The sequence below is a fragment of the Erinaceus europaeus genome, chromosome 3 (assembly GCF_950295315.1).
Source record: "Erinaceus europaeus chromosome 3, mEriEur2.1, whole genome shotgun sequence".
NCBI lineage: Eukaryota > Metazoa > Chordata > Mammalia > Eulipotyphla > Erinaceidae > Erinaceus > Erinaceus europaeus.
In genome coordinates this window covers 68927155-68952138 of record NC_080164.1, presented here as the reverse complement: position 1 = coordinate 68952138, position 24984 = coordinate 68927155, and the positions used below count along the sequence as shown (strand labels likewise).

The 24984-nt window shown below is 43.0% G+C and overlaps 1 protein-coding gene across 4 annotated transcripts in view; it reads right to left on the bottom strand.

Moving 5' to 3' along the window:
• The window catches only part of RFX8 (regulatory factor X8), an 85304-nt gene that overhangs the window by 44833 nt on the left and 15487 nt on the right, over positions 1-24984 (bottom strand). The gene's annotated exons all lie outside the window — the stretch shown is intronic.

Here is a 24984-nt window from a genome sequence, read left to right as displayed (position 1 = left end):
CATTTTTCCCATTTTGTTGCCCTTGTTGTTGCCCTTATTGTTATTGTTACCATTGCTGTTGTTGCTTTTGGATAGGACAGAGAGAAATCTAGAGAGGAGGAGAAGACAGAGAGGGAGAGAAAGATAAGACACCTGCCGACCTGTATCACCACTTGTGAAGCGGCCCCGCTGCAGGTGGGGTCCTCGTGCTTCACGGCCATGAGTGCTTAATCTGCTGCACTACTGCCTGGCCCCTGACTGGTTACTTCCTACTACGATACCATACTTGGACAGCACTCATTAAACTCTTACAGTGATGACTACTAACGATCATGAGACATTGCTTTCAATAACAGAAGTAGGAAACTGGTAACTAGAAGATTTGGTATCTGACAGTTCACATTATTGCTCTCTTCTCCCCTGTCCCAAGTCTTCCTCTGAGAATTCTGGGAGTCATTCAATATGCTCTCAATTATTTTAAGTTTTAGATGAAGACTCCCTATTTGTGTCATGTGTTCAACATAGAATATAAATTTAATTCGACTTCTATACAAAGGAGGGTAGTATTAGCCTACTCATTCTCTCAAGAAAGATTGAAAGGGGACTTCCTGCCATATAGAGGCCTATGTGTGGGAAGAATTCTCACTGAGAGAGCTATGTTATTTTGGTAGCACTCAACTGGGGGACTTTATGCACTGACACAATAACAGGAAAAAGAATTTGTCAACCTTGTGGAGAGACTCCGTCATCCATAAACATGTCCCCAGATTCACCTAGCCTGAATGATAGCTTGCTTGTTCAAAGGAAGATTGGCTTGCTCCTTCCCTTTCCACCTTTGGAATACCTCAAGTCAGTAGCTCACAGCACAGATCAACATTTATCTCTAGTGAGGTCCTATTTATTTATTTAAAAAAATATATTACCCAATCTTAAAAGCTCCATGCAAGCAAAGACATGTGAAACTATGCATAAGTTAGAGGATGAGTAGGAGACAATTTTTTGAGCCAGATTACAAAGCAAGTAAACAGAGAACAACTGCAAGAGGCCAGCTGCAAGAGAGGGTCCACAGAGTCCAGGCCAAGGGCCTTAGCATCTAGAAGATCTGATGAACTTGGATGAATGAACACTGCAGTTGTCAGACCCCCTTTCTCACACTGGGGTCTAACATCCAGGAGTAGGGGTGATGAGGGTGAAGCCAGAGCAGCACTGGAGTGTTTTAGATATAAGTTCTTGGGGTCCCAACGAAGACAAATTTATATTCTGGGAAGCGGGGGGCACTGTCTTGATGTCACTTCCATGTCCACATGGTGTTTGGGGTATTTGTTAGGTTGTGATAGAAAGCACCATCATTGCTAAGCAACATTCCAATAAAATTATACCAAACACCCGGAGCTGGTTTGACTGTGCAAGAAGGGCTTCTGGTTATGAAGGAGGTCTTCTTCCACGGTGTTCTGGGGCCAAAGATGCCTGAATGCCTGAATGCTACCATATTATGAAGACAGAAAAAAGGCAGAAGCCTACAGTATTGGGGTTAGACCCTGCGGCTAGTCAGTCAGGTCACTTGAGTTTCTTGAAAGCTGCTTCTCAGCTCCTTTGCTTTCAGGTCTAAGCCAAGCCAGGACCAGGGAGCTAGGATTTAATAACCACTTAGGAAAAGGTCAAAGGGTCAAGAGGTGATTAAGATGGGTCAGCTGGCAACAGAGGGAGAGAGAACAGAGGGAAGGCTGAAATTCTCACAGTATGACAGAATGGGCACCCTTGTCTAATGTCACTAACTTGTTATGTGCCCTGAAGCTGTCTCTGTGTCTCAATCTTCCAATTCTATAAAGAAAATGGAATGTGATTAAAGGCCCCTCCCCCCAGACCCCAGCCCAAGACCTTTTCTAGTTCCCAGAGTCTACACCATTTGCTAACAGGTGGAACCAGCATCTCCAGGGCTTACATGATGATAAAAAGATTCACCTGGTTACACATATGTGTTACTATGTGCAAGGGCCCTGGTTTAGGCCCTGGTTCTGACCTGCCAGTGGCAAGTTTTGTGAATGGTGAAGTCGTGCTGCAAGTATCTCTCTGTCTCCCTCTTTATCTCCTTTCCTCTCAGTTCCTCTCTGTTCTAGCAAATATAAATAAAGTGTTCTTCTTCATCTTCTTCCTTTTTTAAGAAGCAGTCAATTCTTTAAAAAAAAAAAGATTCTTTCTTAGGGTACCAAAGTAAAAACCCTGGGATGAGGGTGAGGGTGCATGTTCAGCTTCATGGGGAGGGAGGGGAAGGGACACAGTCTTTCGGTGGTGGGAATGGTGTTTATGTCCACTCCTATTCTCCTTCTTCTTCTTCTTCTTCTTCTTCTTCTTCTTCTTCTTCTTCTTCTTCTTCTCCTTCTCCTTCTCCTTCTCCTTCTCCTTCTTCTTCTAGCGTTTGCCTCCACTCCTATTAATTTGTAGTCATATAAATCACTATTTAAGTAATATGAGAGGGGAAAAACTGATTGAATGCCTCAAACTTTTTAAAGCACAGAATGAGTCTTTTTAATACACAGGCTGAGTCTTTGATATGTTGACTCTCTTAAAACCTTAGTCCAGGGAGAACAAAAGTAACCGGTGGCATAGCTATATGCAAATAATGTCAAAGGACATAAAATATGGTGATGGTATATATGATACAGCAAATCCTAACAAAGGGATTTTTCAACCCTACTGCCAAACAATGTGATTATTGCAATAACTATCTATTGTCTTCTTAAACCCTAAGACAATAGGAACCTCCTGCTTCCTCTATAGAGCCTATAATTCCCCCAGTCCTGGAACCTCTAGGGTGGGGCTCACTTTCCTGCATGCTTCTTTCAAGTCATACCAAATGATATTGCATCCGCCGATCCCAACCTAATCAACACAACGAGTACCACCTCAGCATGCTTCACTTCAGACTGTGTCCAGAGACTTCAGGCATGGAATATCAACCCTTCACTCTCATTACTCAGGTGAAACCTTTCCTTTCACATGATTCTCTAATTCTATTCCAAGAGGTTCACTTCCTAGCAAAGTCCCATGAGATAGAGCATATGTTCACATGTATCCATAAATTAGGGCAAAATATATACCTGAAAGCAAAAATACACAATAGTCTGTAGTGAGTCAATAATGAAATAGTGTCTACTTAGACTTAGATACCCTCCTCACCTACTTCCTATTACAGTTCTCTCACTCACTCCAAAGCTAACCTTAGCAAAGCAAGGACTGCAAAAGCTCAATAAGGGCAACAGACTGGCATACTTTAACGATGACTCTTTAGTCACTATCAGGCCATTCCATCAGCTGGGGCCCTAATCAGGGAGTCCTAGATTCCCAAACAGACTTAATGGGCCTAGACCTCGAATAAATCTCTCTCTCCATTGTTACTGGTCATTTTTATCAGGAACAACAAAATAGACCCCGTTGTGGGCCCTCCATAGGACCTTGCCCTCAACTTGGATCAAAAATGGTAGAGAATGCTCCATCCCCCAAAGGGAGGATGGACAACATACTCTATGCTACACCTGAGGAAGATGGGTCGATATTGTGGCAGCGTGGAATGCTCCTACTCATGACCACAGAATGTGAGCTCAGATCTAGAGGGATGCAGAGGTCACACAGGCTCCTTAGCTAATTATGGGCCCAGATCCCATCAAATCGATGGAGTTTACAGTCAACAATATTTATACCCCTTTCCCATATTAGGGAGCTACTCTCTTCCCTGACCCAGCTTTCTGGTCCTTTTTCCAGCCATGACATCATCTCCCCAGACAATAACTTGGATCCACTGCCATATCAGAATTCAGGCACAGAGGCAAAAAGAAAGGAAAAAACAAAAAACAAAAACAAAACTAGTATAGCCACAGGCCCTTTGGAATTTAACTAAAATATGCCTACTTGCTATCTGCAACATGGAGGACCCCCCCCCCAACTCTTCATCTGCACTATTCCAGATTGGTCAACAATTTGTTTGGCTCTGTATGTTAACTCTCTTGTCAACCACCAGGGTCCAGATGCCAGCATGATGCCCACCAGACTTCCCTGGACAGACATCCCCACCAATGTGTCTTGGAGCTCTGCTTCCCCAGAGCCCTTCCCCACTAGGGAAAAAGAGAGGCAAGCTGGGAGTCTGTATCAACTTGTCAATGCCCATGTTCAGCGGGGAAGCAATTACAGAAGCCAGACCTTCAACCTTCTGCATCTCACATTGAACTTGGGTCCACACTCCCAGAGGGTTAAAGAATAGGAAAGCTATCAGGGGAGGGAATGAGGTATGGACTTCTTGTGGTGGGAATTGTGCGAAGTTTTACCCCTCTTATTCTATGGTTTTGTCAGTGTTTCCTTTTTATAAATAAAAAATAAAAAAAAAAAGAGGGAGTCGGGAGGTAGTGCAGCAGGTTAAGCGCACGTGGCGAAAAGCGCAAGGACTGGCTCAAGCATCCCGGTTCGAGTCCCCGGCTCCCCACCTGCAGGGGAGTCACTTCACAGGCAGTGAAGCAGGTCTGCAGGTGTCTATCTTTCCTCCCCCTCTCTGTCTTTCCCTCCTCTCTCCATTTCTCTCTGTCCTATCTAACAACGACATAAATAACAACAATAATAACTACAACAACAATAAAAAAATAAGGGCAACAAAAGGGGAAATGAATAAATAAATATAAAAACATTAAAAAAAATATTCTTTCTGAGCTTGGGAGCACAGAAAATGGAGGGGGACTGTTATTTTCTGGGGTTCTGCACACTGTCTATTTTGTTATATGGACACAACATGAGAGTCATATTTTACTTTAGTTTTTTAGGATCAATATGACTTGGGGGGCAGCATAAAGAGGATGCAGACTATATGGCACACAAGGCATCTTTCCTCCCTCGCCCAATACCAATAAAACCTTTCAAATGTCATCTTAGCTTAATACACCTTTGGCTTTTTGCTGCCTTTTGCCTAACTACAATTTACACTCACATACTCTGGTTTTGACATCATTTGTCATTAATCCAGACTTACACTGACATCATTTTGGCACTGTAATTTGCCCTCACAAATCACTGTAACAGCAGTAAAACAATTTGAAGAAATGACAAAGGCAGGAGGATAGAAATGTAATAAAACACAATTCATGTACCCTACTTCTTTTGTCATCAGATTTCCAAGCAAAGATACTTCATCTTCCAATCCTTAAATAATTTTTTTTTTTTTAACCAGAGCACTGCTCAGCTCTGGCTTATGTTGGTGCAGGGGATTGAACCTGGGACTTCGGAGCCTCAGGCATGAGAGTCTGTTTATATAACTATTATGTGATCTACCCCTGCCCAATAATTTAATTTCAATTCTTTCTCAAAGCACACTAATTATTTTGGATTAGAATGGAAGAAGGTAGCTTTAATTTGATAAACATTTTTGTATGTAAGGCTAAATAGAAAATATGCATTCATTAAAGACATGTACAATTATGATTGGAAATAATTTTACATAATACAGTTCTTATTATGCCAATAACACTGATTACTAAATACTGAGTATATATTTATTGCTAAGTGATTTACTTGTTTTACCTTCATTCTTGAAACAATCCAATAGGTAGGTAATTATTATTATCCCCTCTTACATATATGGAAGAGAGCAGAATTAAGAGAGGTTGAAACCTAGCTCTGAGAGCCACTTCTCTATTACTTAGCCTACTATTCTGTCTTTGAGATACACACGTGTGTACTTAAGGATAAGTTTTTGAAATTTAAAATGGAAACAATTAGCCTTGTTTTATTTAATTTATTTTTATTTATTTATTGAATAGAGACAGCCAGAAATGGAGAGGGAAGGGGTGATATATATATAGAGAGAGAGAGACAGAGAGACACCTGCAACACTGCTTCACCACTCACAAAGCTTTCCCTCTACAGGTGGGGACTGGGGGCTTGAATCTGGGTCCTTGCAACCTGTGTGCTCAACCAGGTGTACCACCACCTGGCCCCAACAAACAGCCTTTTTTAAAAAAAAAAAATTTATTATTTATTTATTTATTCCCTTTTGTTGCCTTTGTTGTTTTATTGTTGTAATTGATGTCATTGTTTTTGGATAGGACAGAGAGAAGTGGAGAGAGGAGGGGAAGACAGAGGGGGGAGAGAAAGACAGACACCTGCAGACCTGCTTTACCACCTATGAAGTGACTTCCCTGCAGGTGGGGAACAAGGGGCTCAAACTGGGATCCTTGTGCCGGTCCTTGTGCTTTGCACCACCTGCACTTAACCCGCTGCATTATCACCCAACTCCCCAAACAGCCTTGTTTTAAAAGCTGGTTTGCTTGCTGGCACTGAGCTCCAGTGATTTAAAAAAAAAAAAAAAGGAAAAAGTAAGAAAAAAGAAAAGAAAAAATTCAAATGCAAGGCACAGAGTATAAGAAAAGGCATGCAAATATACATTTGAAAGAACAATCAGAGGACTTTTGGGGGTGTAACTAAAGCATTCAAGTCATAATAATAAAACAAAAAAGCAAATTAAAATAAACAGATATTCCACTAAGGTATCTATAATGAGGAAATTATATGCATGTGACAACTATCTTGCAAATCATTATTTCCCCCAATGGAGTGATACAAATCATGAGCAGGGCCTAGCAGTGGCACACCTGGTAGAGTGTCCATATTACCCTGTATTAGGACCCTGGTTTGAGCCTCGGGTCACAATATGGGAATACCTGCAGGGGCAGAGCTTAAAGAGCAGTGGAGGAGTCCTGTGGTGTTTCTCCTTCTCTCTCTGTATTTTTCTCCTTCACTGTAGCTTTCTGTCTTTTCACCCCCTCACCCTCATCTAGTTGAAAGGAAAAAATGGCTCCTGGGAGCAATGGAGTTCTGCAGGCATTGAGTCACCGCCCACACACACACACACACACACACACACACACACACATATACACACACACACCCCATAACCTGGATAGCAAAATAATCTAAAGAAAGCATCCTTTACAGGTCTGCGATGTCCTTGGAATCTCTAATTCTTGGCTTTCTTCCCAATTTATCCCCTTAAGAACAGGAATGTGCATCATGTGTCTAGTCCACCTTGCCTTCTGGAAGTTGACAGCTAGCTTGGTTTCCTAGGTCCACACATGGAGAGGGATTTTACCTCAGGATGAATCATACATCAAGTCTCACCTCCACCTGATTTAGATGAGATTTTGTACTTTGAAGTGATACTGAAATGAATTAAAATGTGGCAGGATGTTAGGATGGGGTTTTTTGTAAGAGACATATGTGTGGGGGTCAGCATACAGACTGCTATAAGTCAAATTTTGTTACCTTAAAAGTTATATGTTGGGGGTCGGTTGGTAGCGCAGCAGGTTTAAGCACAAGAGGTGCAAAGTGCAAGGACTGGCATAAGGATCCCAGTTCGAGCCCCCGGCTCCCCACCTGCAGGGGGGTCGCTTCACAAGTGGTGAAGCAGGTCTGCAGATGTCTGTTTTTCTCCCCTCCTCTCTTGATTTCTCTCTGTCCTATCCAAGACCAACAACATCAATGGCAACAATAACAATAATGACAACAACAAGGGCAACAAAAACGAGAAAAAATGAAGAGCAGTGGATTCGTAGTACAGGCACCGAGCCCCAGCAAATAACCCTAGAGGCAAAAAAAAAAAAAAAAGCCCTATGTTGTAGACAGAGCCTTCATTACATTAAAATGTAATTTGGAAATAGGATCACTGTAGGTATAATGAGTTCAGATGAGGCTATACTGGAGAAGTGTAAGCCCCTAATTTAGTATGATTGTTGTCGTTAGAGAAATTAAACACAGGTAATACACAGAAATATCCCACGTGAAGAGGACAGGACTGCAGAGACAGAATGTAAAGGATATTTTTACAAACCAAGAAAGGCTAAAGATTAGCAGAAGGGAAAATATCAGAAACTAGGGGAGAGGTAAGGAGTAGATGATTCTTGAAGAACCTCAGGGGAAAGTAGTCCTGCTGACACTTTAATCTGGGACATATAGCCTCCAGAAATATGAGACAATGAGCCTCTGTTGGTTACACCATTCATTTGTGGTACTTATTGCGGTAGATTTAGCAAACTAATATAACAAGCATAAAATACTGTTACTGGAGGGCTGAGCTCTGATGCACCCCGTTAGCTCACACATTATCATGTGCAAGGACCAGGGTTAAATCTGCTCCCCATCTGCAGGGAGGGAGGGAGGATTCCCGAGTGGTGAAACAGATTTTCAGGTGTCTTTCTATCTCTCCCTCTCACCGATCAGTTTCTCTGTGTCTTATCTAATAAAAAGAAAAAGGAAGAAAAAAATGGCCACCAGGAGCAGCAAATTTATTGTACAAGGCACCAAATCCCAGAGGTAACACTGGTGGTAATTTAAAAAAAAAACTGAAAAAAATATTGTTATTGTTAAAATATTGTATTATCTAGGGCTCTCCAGATTAAAGAGAATGATTTATTATATGGAGTTGGCTCATACAATTATAAAGATTGAAAAGTCCCAAGATCTGCATTCAGCAAGCAGGAAGTCCTGGAGAGTTGACATAAGACCCTAGTTAAAAGCCAGTGGGCTGCATATCCAGGCAGGTCTGATGTTTCAGCTCATGTCCAAATGTATAAAACACTGATATCCCAGGAGTTGGGCAGTAGTGCAGCAGGTTAAGCGCACGTGGCGCAAAGCACAAGGCCCAGCATAAGGATCCCAGTTCCAGCCCCCGGCTCCCCACCTGCAGGGGAGTTGCTTCACAGGCAGTGAAGCAGGTCTGCAGGTGTCTATCTTTCTCTCCCCCCTCTGTCTTCCCCTCCTCTCTCCATTTCTCTCTGTCCTATCCAACAACAGTGACATCAGTAACAACAACAATAACTACAACAACAATAATAAAAAAAAAAGCAAGGGCAACAAAAGGGAGTAAATAAATAATCAAATTTAAAAAAAGAAAAAAAAACACTGATTTCCCAGCTTCAGCAGGAAGAGCCCCCACTTACTCAAACCTTTTGGTCAGTTCAAGTCTTTTAATGGATAACACTACCTACTTTGGAGTGAACTGTTTATTTTACTCAGTCCACTGATTCCAATGTTATACTCATCCAGACACACCCTCACAGACACATCCACAAAAATGTTTGGCCAATGGTCTGGACATTCTCTGTCCTAATCAAACTAACTCATACAATTAACTAGCAGGAGTATGCATTCTAATATAAATAAAATCATGTAAATTTTCAAAAAAAAAACTGGTTTGCTAAGTATTGTGGATCATTTTATGCACTGGGGTGGTTGCTTCTATACTATTTAACTATGTCCTGGCCTATTAAATTTAATGAACAACTTAATTGCAAAATGATGACGGGGGGAGGGGGGCATTTCTAGAAGTGTTGAAAGTTAAACTCATTCACACTCACTTTTTTGAGGCAAAATTAAGCCCCTAGAGGGGAAACTTATTGGCAGATAGTGACCACTAGCATTAGCGTGTGGCACTGCTATGGGTATCTGAGTGAGAGGTGGGCAGGCGAGAGGTGAGGAATGAAGCCAATCCTAGTGTTAGGGGGCATACGAGTGCTGTCTAGGGTGTAATTCACCACTCATATGTTTTCTGAGCTGCTAGACAACAACCAGGTAATTTAGTTTGTTTTAACTTTAACAAGTTCTAACTAGCCTTGTAAACCATAGAGTGGACAGGGCCAAGAAGCAGGTTGCAGCTTGGACACCTTATTAGCACCTGAGAATTAGACCCTCTGAGGTTCATCAGAGCTCTTGAAGGGGTGGGAGGTAAGCTTCAGGAAGGCTCAATTCTCCCCCACAGCTAGCCAAACAGAGGGAAAAGAAACTTCTTCCAGGGCTAGATAGGGACTCTGAAGGCCCCACTAACATCGTCCCTGACATCACTGGGTCTGTAGTGAACATAATAGCCAGGTGGACAGCTCTCTGGGAACTTGTTCTCCTCAAGGGTGGTGTGGTCTGAAAGATGAACCCTCTGCCTTTCTACTTTGTCAGCACAACTGGCCAGCTGTGGACCCACAGCCCTGGATTCTGCAGGCTCAGGGCCCACCGAGGCAGCCCCCTGAGCTCATGAGTTGGCAAAAGAACAAAGAAATGGAAGAACAAAGGCGTGGAATGCCGAAGGCACATTTTTAGAAGCTTTTAAAAGGCCCTTCTTCAGTGGGAAAAGGGGTGTGTGTGTGTGTGTGTGTGTGTGTGTGTGTGTGTGTGTGTGTGTGTGTGTTGGGGGAGGGGGAGGAATGACAGGAGTTGATTTCTACATACCCTGAAGAAAAACATGAGACTTTGCAACTAACCTCAGAATTTACATTAGATAGAGCGGGAATTCATCTATTTTGGGAAATGACAAAGAAAAAAAAGTTTTCCTTAAAGCATAATAACCAGCAATTTTGCCTAAGAAGTATAAAATAATGAGGTGAGTAAAGTAGTTTCTCTAGATGTGACAGTCCCTCCCCTCCCTTCCCTCCTCTCTCCACTACCTCCTTCTCTCAAGTCCCCAGTTCTCTCCGAGACAATAATAAAACATGTTATGCTCTGGCCTCAATTCTTCAGTAAATTTCTAGGTCAGCAGTTATACCCAGGTCCAAGTCTCAATCTGGTTGCCAGCTAACTAAGATTGGAATCTGGGCGGCCTATTCCCTGTAAAATTATGTTACCCTGGAGCTGGGAGCAGGAAGGGTAATGTTCTGGACTTCATAAGGGGGCCCTTTATCTACAGCTCACACTTTATAGTCATTTTCCTTAAAAAAAAAAAAAAAGCATAAGCTTTTTTATTTGTTTGAAAAAAATCAAACCTCGGTTCCGGCAGATGCCACCTCAGCGTTTTCATTGAGCTCCACCCCAACTCCCAGCCCACCCTCATCTGCTTCTCAGCCACCACTCCAGGTGTTAGTGAAGGGTCCCGGGAATGCTGTGGCCTCTGATGTTACGGGAAGGAGTAATGAACGGGGTCAGGACTCTTCACCAATGAGGTTTAGGAGGGAAACTTAGCATCTGACCAAATTTATGGTAGCTAGATTACATGCTTCTTTGTGGCTCTTGGTGGTGGTGTTGAGGAAGCAAGATCTTCCCTATGTCTCCCAAGAGCTAACCTTTTGCTACTAATTCTAATTTCTGGGCAAATCTCTTTATGCAGAGGTAGTAATTGGTATTTCCATTTCTTTCACGATACAAGGTAGAGAAAAAGAAAAAGGACAAACAGAACCAGAGAGAACACCCTAGACACATTTCAACTATTCAGAAAGTTGTTGTTGAAGAGTATACATATTGTACTCCTGATCTCCTCTTAGAGGAAGGCACATGCTATTTTAAAGCAATTCGATGCCTATTCCTCTGTTAGGCAAATAGTAGTGAGAAAGCTTTTATCAATTAGGCCTCAATTGCAGTGCAGGTAGAGAGAAATGCCTGACTCAACTCATCTATGGGTTTGTGTGGGAGTTGGTGGGGGTGGGGTGGGGTAGGGGGTAGATTTCCCTTCTGGGTGTTTTTATTTATTTATTTTTTAATTTTTTAAAATTTATTTATTTTCCCTTTTGTTGTCCTTGGGTTTTCTTTACTGTTGTAGTTATTGATGTCGTCATTGTTAGGACAGAGAGAAATGGAGAGAGGAGGGGAAGACAGAGAGGGGGAGAGAAAGATAGACACCTACAGACCAGCTTCATCGCCTGTGGAGCGACTCCCCTGTAGGTGGGGAGCTGCGGGCTCAAACCGGGATCCTTATGCCAGTCCTTGTGCTTTGTACCACATGTACTTAACCCACTTTGCTACCGCTTGACTCCCCGCCTCTGGGTTTCTAACACCAGAGCAATCAGGTTTGTAAAAGATGTTTGGACCTTCCCAGGAGGTGGAGCAATGGGTAAAGAGTTGAACTCTCAAGTGTAGGGTCCTGAGTTCAATCATGCCATCCCATGTGCCAGAGTGATGCTCTGGTTCTCTTTCTCATAAACAAATACTTATTTATTTATTTATTTTTTCAAGGCTGTGTAAAACTGCATCTTGAGCTTATGTAGCTGCTTGCCCTTATGGCTGATAAGTTCCAGGCAGTCTGGTTTGGAGACCTATAGCTCTGTCTCCTTATGCTAAGGAGTCCCACTCCCTTTGGCTGTGCAGCCATGTCCACACAGGTGAGAGTGCAGAAGTGTGTTTTGAAATAAAGGAAAGACCTGAGCTCTAATTGTGAGAAGAGGGTATGGTTGTGCGCAGAAAGATCAACTAGACACACAACAGTGTACCACTCTGCCATCCATGGAGCTTCCCCTGTGCTATGGTTTCCCACGTGATGGCAGCATTTCAACACAGGGTCTTGCACATGGAAAGATATTCACTTTGGATAAACTATCACCCAGTACTTGTTGACCTGTATCTTTATTATTTTGCTTCCAGGGTTATTGCTGGGGTTTGGTGCCTACACTACGAATCCACTGCTCCCGGAGGCCATTTTTTCCCATTTTTGTTGCCCTTGTTGTTGCTATTATTGTTATTATTATTGTTGTTGGATAGGACAGAGAGAAATAGAGAGAAGAGGGGGAGACAGAGGGAGAGAGAAAGATAGACACCCACATACCTACATCACTACTTGTAAAGCGACCCCCCTGCAGGTGGGGAGACGGGGGCTCAAACCAGGCTCCTTATTCAGGTCCGTGCACTTTGCACCATGTGTGATTAACCTGCTGCGTTACCACCTGGCCCTGTTTATCTGTTTCTTACAGGTTTATTTATTTATTTATTTTAATATTCTAGATACTGGTCCTTTGTTGAATATGTGGTTTACAAATACTTTCTCCCAGCTGTTTGTAGTTAATCTTTTTTCTCTCTCTCTTTTAACCACAGCATTGATCAGCCCTGGCTTATGGTGGTGGTGTGGGGGGACTGAACCTGAGACTTCCAGAGCCTCAAACATGAGAGTCTGTTTGCATAACCATTATGCTATCTACCCATCTTTCTATTCTCTTTACAGTGTTTCACGGAAGAAAAGTTTTTATTTTAGTGAAGTCCAACTTAGTTTTTACTTTTATGTGTCAAGTCTAAGAACCTTTTGTCTAACCTTAAATCCCAATGTCTTTCTTTGCCGGGATAGCCTGAGGGTGGTTCTTCCCAGGCTAGTGCTCTCTGGGTTGGAGAGAACTCAACTGGAGCCGATCTGCTGCGTGGGAGAGGGATCAGGAACTCGTGCCGCACTAACTTCACAGGAGATACACTCTGGAACACTCGGAGCCGGAAAGCAATTTCCAAGTGTGTTTAATCAGAAGAGCAGCTGTTTTTATACTCTCCAAGTAGGGTGGAAACAGGATGTGACATAGAGAGGGTGGAGCGAAAAGTGACTGGTGGAAGATCAGGGTGTGACAAGGAGAGGGGGCGGAGCAGGTAAGAATTTTACCACTAAACCACTAATGCCCTGGAGGGAGTGTGGTGCTTTATGTAAATGTAAAAGTGATTTATGTAAATAGACCGCTTTGAATGGGATCAAACCAATCCCTATATAGGCATACCGGTGCTTGGTTAAGCAGAAGCCAGGGGGAGCTGGCATACTACCCAACATTTCTTCTATTTCTTTCTTTTGTTCTTTCATTCATCCCCCCCAACACCCTCCCCCCCAACAATGCTCAGCTCTGATTGTGCTGGGGATTGAATCTGGAACTGTAGAACCGCAAGCATGAAAGCCTTTTTGCACAACCACTTGGCTGTCTAGCCCACTTGTTTCTGATTTCTTTTAAAAAATTTAAATTGGGGAGTCGGGCAGTAGCGCAGTGGGTTAAGTGCATGGGGTACAAAGCGCAAGGAGCAGGGTAAGGATCCAGGTTTGAGCTCCCAGCTCCCCACCTGCAGGGGAGTCGCTTCACAGGTGGTGAAGCAGGTCTGCAGGTGTCGATCTTTCTCTCCCCCTCTCTGTCTTCCCCTCCTCTCTCCATTTCTCTGTGTCCTATCCAACAACGACATCAATAACAACAACAATAACTACAACAACAATGAAAAACAACAAGGGCAACAAAAGGGAAAACAAATAAATACTAAAATTTTTTTTAAAAATTTCAGTGACATGGCTTCATGTAGGTTTCAGGTGCACAACCTTACATATCCACATCTGTCCTTGAGTTAATTTTTGTATAAGTTCTGACGTTTAGTTGGAAAGCTGATTTAAAAACATGTAAACATCTAGGTATTCTAGCACCATTTGTTGAAGAACTATTCTACTTCCTTTGAATTACTTTTGTACCTCTGTAAAAATCTAGTTGAGCCTTTTTTCAGTTGAACATTTTTGAGTGTACTTCGGCATTCGCTTCTTTGTTCCACTTGTCTATGTGTCTGTGCCCTCTTATGTATTCACTGTCCCTGTTACACAGTGAGACTTACTATCAGGTAGAATGTTCCCTCCCACTTGATTCTTCTTTGCCATACAGCTGTTTGAACTATTTCAGGGCCTTGCCTTTCCATATAAAATATAGAAGAAGCATGCCTATGCATACCAAAAAACTTGGCTAGGATTTTTATTTGTAGGGGGCCTGGCAGTAGCATGGCGGGTTAAGTGCACATGGCGCAAAGAGCAAGGATCCTGGTTCAAGCCCTCAGCTCCCCACCTGCAGGGGGGGTCGCTTCAGCAGGTCTACAGGTGTCTTTCTCTCCCCCTCTCTGTCCTTCCCCCTCCCCCTCTTAATTTCTTTCTGTCCTATCCAAAATTAACTAATTAATTAATTGATTAAATAAAATAAATGGCCAGTAGAGCAGTGGATTTGTAGTGTTAGCACTGAGCCCCAGCGATAATCCTGTAGAAAAAAAATTTATACAAATGAACCAAATGAAAAAATTTGGAACTGAAAAATGTAATAGCTGAAATTTAAAAAAGCATATATGTATATATATATTCTTATGAAAAAAGCCATGAAGGTGTGATAAACGCATCAAAACCAAAAGCATGTTTAAGGTCCTCATTAAATGTTTTACTATGTGCCTAATACTTTTTATGCATTTTATGTTTTATGCATTTTCCTGTATTAACTCACTTTACAAAAATCCTACAAAGTAGATATTATTATCCTTGCTTAGTGGATGAAGAAACTGAAACAGAGAGGTTGAATGATCTGTGTAAGGTCACACAGCATATGAGTGGTAGAGCTAGGCAGTTTATTTTAAAGTAGACTATTAACCCATGCATAATGTCACATAGCCTTTTATAATGACTCTAAGAGGACTGAATTTGTCTTAGTGAGAATTTATTTTCTCTCTCATTTGTTTATTTTTTTCTATCCTATTTCAAATGCCAATCAGGAGGCCAGGGAGTATCCCAGTGTTAGAGTGCCCGAGAGGCTGTAGGTCTGAACTGCAGCACAACAAAAGCTAGAGCTGTGCTCCGTATCCCCACCACTCCCACTAGATGATGATGACAACAACAACAATGTAAAATGCAGATCAGAGCTTCACTGCACAATGTGAGGTTCTCCACTGACACTCAGAATAGCATTCCATCTCCTTCTCAAGACTCACAAGGCCCTCCTGATCTTCAGATTCCTCTTTCTACTTTTCCTACTCATCCGCCAGCCTCCACCTATACACCTATCTCTGTTCTTTGAACTTGTTCCTGCCTTGGGTCCTTTCAACTCTCTTTTTACTTCCCCTAATGTCTGCACCCCTAGATCCTTTATTTGGTTGGTGAATTAGAAAGTGAAAAAGGTAACTTCTGGGCTGGGGGTAGATAACATAATGGTTATGCAAAGAAACTCTCAAGCCTGAGGCTCCCAAGTCCAGGTTCAACCCCCACCACCACCACCATAAAATCCAGCACTGAGTTGTGCTCTGGTAAAAAAAAAAAAAAAAAAATTAAGCCGGGCGGTAGCGCAGCGGGTTAAGCACAGGTGGCACAAAGTGCAAGGACTGGTGTAAGGATCCCGGTTCAAGCCCCCGTCTCCCCACCTGCAGGGGAGTCGCTTCACAGTCGGTGAAGCAGGTCTGCAGATGTCTATCTTTCTCTCCCCCTCTCTGTCTTCCCCCTCCTCTCTCCATTTCTCTCTGTCCTATCCAACAACAATGACGTCAACAACAATAATAACTACAATAATAAAACAACAAGGGCAACAAAAGGGAATAAATAAATAAATATAAAAAATATTTTTAAAAAGTCTCAGAAAAACCTTCACAGGGGCCAGGTGGTGGCACACCTGGTTGAGTGCACATGTTCCGGTGCTCAAAGACCTGGGTTCAAGCCCCCCCTCCATCCTCACCTACAGGGAGGAAAGCTTTGCAAGTGGTGAAGCAGGGCCGCAGATGTCTCTCTCTCTCCCTTTCTATCTCCAGTTTAGCTTTTGATTTCTGGCTGTCTCTATCCAATAAACAAATAAAGATAGTAATAATAAATAGTTTTAAAAAGTATAAATAGTATAAAAAAGAAAGGCCTTCTCATAACTTAACTTTGCTGTCTTCAGATCAATCTCGCTATTGTTCTTTTTCGTTATCTCTCTCCCCCTATTAAAGCTCAACAAGGAAAGGTCTTATTTATCTTGTTTGCTGCTCCATCACCAGTGGCTAGAGCAAAGTCAGGTTTATTGGAGGAACTCACATTTATCTGTTGAATGAACAAATACACACATGGAGGATAAAGCATGTAATTTTGACTAACTGAAAATGAGAGAGATGAAGTTTTGTTTGTTTTTGTTTTCTTGAGACTTAATTTCGAAGAAGAATTTGCCACAGTTGTTCTCATATAAAAGACAGAGCAGATTCCATTGTGAGCAGCTCACAGATAACTAATGACACAATTACATTTCTGCCTTCTAAATTTTTACGCTTTCAAAATGTCTCTTAATTGGGCAAGACTGTCAGATTTATCAGTAATGAAGCGTGTGCAGAGGAAAGTACATGAAAATGGCTTACAGCTGCTTATCTCTAACCAAGCCAATGTCACCCTCGTTCTTATCACTGTGCCTGGCAGCTTTCCTCTTTCCTTACTGAGAAAAGAACTTCACTTTTTTTTCACCAACAAAGTTTAGTTCTAAGCCCCTGTCTGTGACATCAACCCAGAGACCTAAGAATACCAATGATCTCATATCCAACTATGTGTGTGACTGATGATGGCTAACTTTTTTTTTTTTTTAGCCTCCAGGGTTATTGCTGGGGCTCAGTGCTTGCACCACGAATCCACTGCTCCTGGAGGCTATCTTTTTCCATTTTGTTGCCTGTGTTGTTTTATCATTGCTGTGGTTATTATTGTTGTTGTTGTTATTGATGCCATTGGACAGGACAGAGAGAAATGGAGAGAGGAGGGGAACACAGAGAGGGGAAGAGAAAGACACCTACAGACCCAATTCAACTCCCCTGCAGGTAGGGAGCCAGGGGCTTGAACCCGGATCCTTGCGCTGGCAACCCACTGCACCACCAGCTGACCCCCAATGGCTAATTTTTAAGAATGTAGGATATAGGATGCCAGACCCTCACTTAATGATTACCTTTTTGGTCAATATTACACTACCCCTATCATCTGGGGCTCTAGTCAGGGAATCCTCAGATTTTCACACACATATGATGGGCCTAGACCTCTAAAGGATTCCTCTCTGCACCAATCAATGGCCACTTTCAACAGAAACATCATCATAAGCCCTCTGCAGGCCTTTCGAGGACCTTGCTTTCCACACAGAGCAGTAATGGTAGGGACTGCCCCAGTCTCCGAAGAGAGGTTGGGTCATCCTGCCCTGCTACTCGAGGAAGATTCGTCTTGAAATGTCTACAGCCTGCACTGTTCCCAACTGTGATCAGGAGCTGTGAGCTCAGACCAATAGCAACTCAGAGATTATATAGGATCTTGTGCTAAACATAAATATAAATGGGTCCTGGGTCAGGTGGATGGAATAAACTGTTAATTTTATTCATGGATTTTTTTTTTTTTAATAATGGGAGCTATTCTTTGCCCTAATCCAACTTTCTTTTTTTTTTTCTTCCTCCAGGGTTATTGCTGGGCTCGGTGCCTGCACCATGAATCCACCGCTCCTGGAGGCCATTTTTTCCCCCTTTTTGTCACCTCGTTGTGGTTATTATTACTGCCATTGTTGATGTTCATTGTTGGATAGGACAGAGAGAAATGGAGAGAGGAGGGGAAGATAGCGAGGGGGAGAGAAAGACAGACACCTGCAGACCTGCTTCACCACCTGTGAAGCGACTCCCCTACAGGTGGGGAGCCGGAGGCTCGAACCGGGATCCTTATGCCTGTCCCTGCGCTTTGTGCCACATGCGCTTAACCCACTGCGCCACCGCCCGACCCTCCCAATCCAACTTTCTAGCCCTTTTCTCTACTCTGACACCATCTTCTCAGACAGTATTTTTGTCCAACTCCATGTTAGCTATCAAACTCAAGCAAAAAAGTTTGATAGTCATGGGCCCCTTCAAACATGCCTAAAATGGACTTCCTGGCTTCTTTCCACCCTAAAATCCCTATTTTTTTAAAAAAATATTTATTTATTTATCCCCTTCTGTTGCCCTTGTTGTTTTATTGTTATAGCTATTATTGTCGTTGTTTTTGATGTCGTCGTTGTTGGATAGGTCAGAGAGAAATGGAGAGAGGAGGGGAAGACAGAGAGGGGGAGAGAAATATAGACACCTGCAGACCTGCTTCACCGATTGTGAAGCGACCCCCCTGCAGGTGGAGAGCCAGGGGCTCAAACCGGCATCCTCACGCTGGTCCTTGCGCTTTGCACTGCTTGTGCTTCACCCACTGCACTACCACCCAACTCCCAGGATCCCTATTTTTATCTGCTCTACTATTTTTTGCTTCCTGTTCCGTAATCATTTTGTCCCGCTTTGTAGCTTGTCATCTTTCAGCCACCAAGTTGCAGACACTATCATGATTCCATCCTGAATTCCCTAGGCAGATGACCTCACCAATGGGTCCTGGAACCTCACCTTTCCAGAGCTCTACCCCACTAGGTAAAGACAGAAATAGGCTGGAGGTATGGATCAACCTGCCAATCCCATGTCCAGCAGAGAAGCAACTACAGAAGTCAGAACTCCCATCTTCTGCACCCCCATGATAATTTTGACCCATACTCCTAGTGGGAGAGGAAATGATAGGGGGAAAATGACCAGAGGGCTCTGAACTCCAACTCCATCAGGAACTGGAGAGAGAGGAGGCAAAAGGGAAGGACATTTGGATGTAGTAATAGGTGTATGTGTGATTTGGAAAGGAAGAGAAGATGGCACTTTAAGAAAGGGGGCAAATATATACAAATACAGATAGTCATAGAAATAATAGTTAATCTATATCTGTAACCTTGGGAGAACCGTTATAGCTTACAATGGAGAGACTGGGGATCCAGAACTCTGGTGGTGGGAATGGTACAGTTGTACCCCTGTTATCTTGTAATTTTCTAAATCAGTATTAATTCACTAATAAAGGTAAATAAATAAATAAAGGATGCTAGGCCCAACCTGGGAGTGAGGGTGTCAGTGAGTGTGAGACCATGTGCACAACAAGGAAAGTCCTAACTGTTGGGTCCAGGTGGTGGCACACCTAGTTAAGTGCATATATTACCATGCACAAGGATGGGTTCAAGCCCTTGGTCTCCACTTGCAGGGGGAAAGCTTCACAAGCAATGAATCAGTGTTGCAGGTATTTCTCTGTCTCTCTCCATCTCTTTAGCCCTTCCCTCTCAATACCTCTCTGTGCTAGCAATTAAAATAAATAAAGTTTAAAAAACTTAAAAGATGGGAGTCGGGCAGTAGCGCAGCAGGTTAAGCGCACGTGGCGCAAAGTGCAAGGACCAGCGTACGGATCCCGGTTCAAGCCCCCAGCTCCCCACCTGCAGGGGAGTAGCTTCACAGGTGGTGAAGCAGGTCTGCAGGTGTCTGTCTATCTTTCTCTCCCCCCTCTGTCTTCCCCTCCTCTCTCCATTTCTCTCTGTCCTATCCAACAACGAATGACATCAACAACAACAATAACCACAACAAAGCTACAACAACATGGGCAACAAAAGGGAATAAATAAATAAATATTTTTTTAAAAACTGTGTAGCTTCCTTTAACAAAAAAACTTAAAAGATTAAAATAAAAGTCCTAATTGTTGATATCTGGGAGGTCCAATGGATAAAACATTGGACTCTCAGAAATCAAGTCTTGAGTTTAATCCCCAGTAGATCATGCGTCACAGTGATGCTTTGATTCTCCTATCTCATTAATAAAGAAAATCTTAAGGAAAAAAGGAACTGTTTAAACACAAATCCTAACCATAGCTAAAATAATTATCACTGTATCTCCTCTCTCTTCTAGCTTCTCTATTTTTGTTGATGTAAAATTTTCCACCTTTGTGACTAACGGATGAGTAAGAGCACTAAGAGGAAGAGCTGGCTGGAAGGGGAACATAATGCCTTTACTTGAGGTTAAGGTTGAGGTTTCCGCGGGACAGGCTTGACTGAATCATCTCAGTCATCTTCGTTTATACTGACACTGACTCAAACCACTGCAGGCCCTGCCTTCTAGAGGTCTTCCAGATGTGCCTGCCTCCTCATGTTTGGTTCAAGTACTCATCTGAATACAGCAGAAGCAGCAGCAGCAGCAGCAGCAGCTCAAGCACCATTTCCGGGCACATCTCTGTCTCATTTCCAGCCTATCTTCCTGAAGTTCCAGTTTTGAGTTTCCAGGAGCAGTTTCAAGTTTCAAGTCAAGAGCAGTTTCAGTGCCTACTTGGAGCTTCCCTGCTCCATACAGGATTAGAAACAACAAACGTTTGTGGCTCCTGTCCTTGCGGAGGTTCCCATGACAAAACAACTAATTTCTCAAAGAAAGTCTCCAAATACTTACAAACACCCTGGCTGCACCCCCCACCCCCACTTACACTCAAGTCTCTCTGGGTTCCCCTTCAGGGTAAGTAAGCTCTGTGCCACACTCCCCACAGCAGGAAGCCAACTTCACATCCCTTTGTCTTTGCTCACCTTCTTCCTCAGTCCGGGACCTGCTCAGTGCTCCTTCTCCCAATCACTACTCTCCCTCCTCCTGTCAACTTTCAAATCTGTTCTTCATACTTTAGCTTGAAGTCTTACAGAAAAGAGTAGTGGAATCTGCCCCAAGTTGGAAGGACCATGTGGCAGCAATAAGGGACCAAGTCAAGATAGAGGAGACTTCATGTGGCAGCATGAAGGATTAAGCTACAATGGAAAGCAACCCCTTGTTGTGAGATTCACCTCACAGACTGTAGTTGGGAGAGAGAATGATTATGGAGAGAAAGACCCACAAAAAGTGGGGGTCTCCAGACTTCAATACAAAACTCCCATCTCCTGGCCTGCCCAATCCTGGCTCTTGGGGGTGGGGGTAAGGGGTACTGTTGTTTGCTACTTTCTCTCAACATCTTTCCTGCACTCCTGCTCCCGACTAAACTTCTGTTCATTTTACTGACAGAGTTTGCATCCTGCAGTTCTCTTCTGAGATATGAACAAGGACTGAGCCAGTTTTTCCGGGGTCCAGCCCCCAGTAACAAAAGCATGGCCTTTTTCTCTTTTTGTAGTATTTTCACAATCTTGTGTTCAAGATATCCTCCCCACCTCTGCCTTCTCCTGAAACTTTTCCTATGTCTCTGACTCCAACCATCTCACTCCTAAGCAGTTAAAACCCATGTCATATCCATCTTGGAGGTATCTCATGTCCTCTCAGCAACCACCTTACACTTATGGTGACTTATGCAAAAGGCACCAATAATTAATTTACTGTATAGTGTTATTTATACTGGAAATCTTTTGAGAGTGAGGAGTACTCTTAATAATGATGATGGGCTACTTGGGCACAGGATTATCTATTTACACCAGACTGTTCACTCAGTGAGTTTATGAAATAAGTAGAAATACTGAGTGGGTAGACAAGACAACAAGAAAGAGTGGAAGAGAGGGCTCACAAAATAGCTCATTAGAGGAAACTCTGATGTTTTCCCCTCTTTTCCTCTGTCTCTTCTTTTTCAATCTGAGAAAGTCATCCAGGAGTGGTGAAGCTCCAGTGATGGCATAAAAAAAAAAAAAAGCAGTAGAAGAGAGACCCTTTAGGAGAGCAGGTACTGCTGGAATAGTCCCACTAGGAATGGTCCCTGAGTATGTTTAGAGGCAAAAGACAAAATTTGGAAAGGCCTAAATAGACAGGGAGAAGAAGGAATGGTTCCATAGAAGGATAAGCTGATGGGAGCAAAGACTATAAACTACAAGTGAGACATCCAGAGAATAGTGAGTATGGCTAAGACTGGCTTAAGTCCAGGATAAATAGAAGAGTAAGAAGGAAGTACATTGCCAGCACCAGTTTTGGGAGGGGAAGTATTTATCCAGGAAGTAAGGTTAAGTACCTGAGTATCTCTGAACAGGTAGACAACTAAGAGAAGAAGACAGAATTGTAGGGGGATTACTCTGGTGGCTGTGTTTACAGAGGGGTGAAAACCTGAAGAAAGAGAGGCCACATGGAACTCATGGAAAGAATCTGAATGGAAGATGAGAAGGGCTTAATTAAAGGAAATATCAGTATCCTAAATCAGTGAGTCAGGGGAGCCAAAAAGGAAAAATTAAGAGTACTTTGTGACCCAAGGGAGTCAGACACAGCTTTGGGGGTGATGATTTGTACAATTTCTATGTACTAGTATCACAGATTGAAATGGGGAAGTCAAGAGGCAGATATGATTTGGAGGAAGATTAAAAATTTGGATTTCTACATACTGAGTGTGGGGCCCCAGTGGGTCACTGAACACTGGAACAGAAATGGCCAGCAGATAGCTAGAGAAGGATGTCTAAGAGGTAGGAGAGATAAAAACCAGCAAGAATGATTTAGGGAGTGATAGATGAGAGATTAAAAAAGGATGAGGTATTGGGAGTCGGGCAGTAGCGCAGTGGGTTAAGCACACGTGGCACAAAGCGCAAGGACCTGTGTAAGGATCCTGGTTCGAGCTCCCGGCTCCCCATCTGCAGGAGAGTCACTTCAGTGAAGCAGGTCTGTAGGTGTCTATCTTTCTCTTCCCCTCTCTGCTTCCCCTACTCTCTCCATTTCTCTCTGTCCTATCTAAATACAAGGACATCAATAACAACAATAATAACTATAACAATAAAACAACAATGGCAACAAAAGGGAAAATAAATATTAAAAAAATTTTTTAAAAAGGATGAAGTATCTTGAGGGTAGAGAGAGGGAAAAGCACTGTTGATAATCAAAGGGTGGGTATGACGGGCATGTCTGAACTTCATGGGGAGTGGAGAGAAGAGATAATGAAATGCATTTCTCTGTATCGTTCCAATTTTAGTTTATGAGCTGCCCAACTGAGCACAATGAAATGCATTTCTCTAGGGGAGTTGGGTGGTAGCGCAGTGGGTTAAGCACAGGTGGCACAAAGCGCAAGGACCGGCTTAAGAATCCTGGTTGGAGCCCCCAGCTCCCCACCTGCAGGGGAGTCGCTTCACAAGTGGTGAAGCAGGTCTGCAGGTATCTATATTTCTCTCCCCCTCTCTGTCTTCCCCTCCTCTTTCGATTTCTCTATGTCCTATCCAACAACAACAGTAATGGCAACAACATCAACAGCAACGGCAACAATAACAACACAACAAGAGCAACAACAAGGGCAACAAAAATGGGAAAAAAGACCTACAGGAGCAGTGGATTCATAGTGCAGGCACCAAGTCCCAGCAATAACCCTGGAGGCAAAAAAAAAAAAAAAAAGAAATGCATATCTCTCTTTAATGATGTTGACTGACTGTGCATGTCAAAAGGCACGTTGATGGGCTATGTGGTTTTATCCTTAAGAAATACCAATGGTAAATACCAAATAGACATGATGGGCCTAGACCTCAAATAAATCCCTCTCTCCATTGTTACTGGTCATCTATATCAGGAACAACAAAATAGACCCCCTTGTGGGCCCCCCCCCATAGGACCTTGCCCTCAACTTGGATCAACAGCGATAGAGAATATTCTATCCTCGAAGGGAGGACGGACAATATACTCTATGCTCTCTACCTGAGGAAGATGGGTCGATATTGTGGCAGCTTGGAACGTTCCTACTCATAACCACAGAATGTGAGCTCAGATCTACAAGGATGCAGAGGTCACATAGGCTCCTAAGCTGAATATGGGCCCCAGATCACATCAAATCGATGGGGCTTACAGTCAACAATATTTATACCCCTTTCCCATATTAGGGAGCTACTCTTCCCTGATCCATCTTTCTGTTCTTTTTCCAGCTACGACATCATCTCCCCAGACAATAACTTGGATCCATCTGCATATTAGATTTCAGGTTCAGGGAAAAAAAAAAAAACCTAGTATAGCCACAGGCCCTTTGGAATACAATTAAAATATGCCTACTAGCTATCTACAAAATGGAGGACCCCCCAACTCTTCATATGCACTATTCCAGCCTTTAAGTTCATGGTTGCTCAACAATTTGCTTGGCTTTGTATGTTAGCTCTCTTTTCAGCCACCAGGTTCCAGATGCTAGCATCATGCCAACCAGACTTCCCTGAACAGACAAGCCCACCAATGTGTCCTGGAGCTCTGCTTCCCCAGAGCTGCACCCTACTAGGGAAAGAGAGAGGCAGGCTGGGAGTATGTATTGACCTGTCAAATGTTCATCGGGGAAGCAATTACAGAAGCCAGACCTTCCTTCCACCTTCTGCATCCCACAATGACCTTGGGTCCATACTCCCAGAGGGTTAAAGAATAGGAGAGCTATCAAGGGAGGGGATGAGATATGGAGATCTAGTGGTGGGAATTTTTTGGAGTTGTAACCCTCTTATCCTATGGTTTTGTCAATGCTTCCTTTTTATAAATAAAAATAATAATAATTTAAAAAAAAAAGAAATACCGTGGTCTAGGAGGTAGCGCAGTGGATAAAGCATTGGATTCTCAACCATGAGGTCCCAAGTTCAATCCCCGGCAGCACATGTACCAGAGTGATGTCTGATTTTTTTCTCTCCTCCTATCTTTCTCATGAATAAATAAATTCTTAAAAAAAAAAAAAGAGGGAGTTGGGCTGTAGCGCAGCGGGTTAAGCGCAGGTGGCGTAAAGCACAAGAACCAGCATAAGGATCT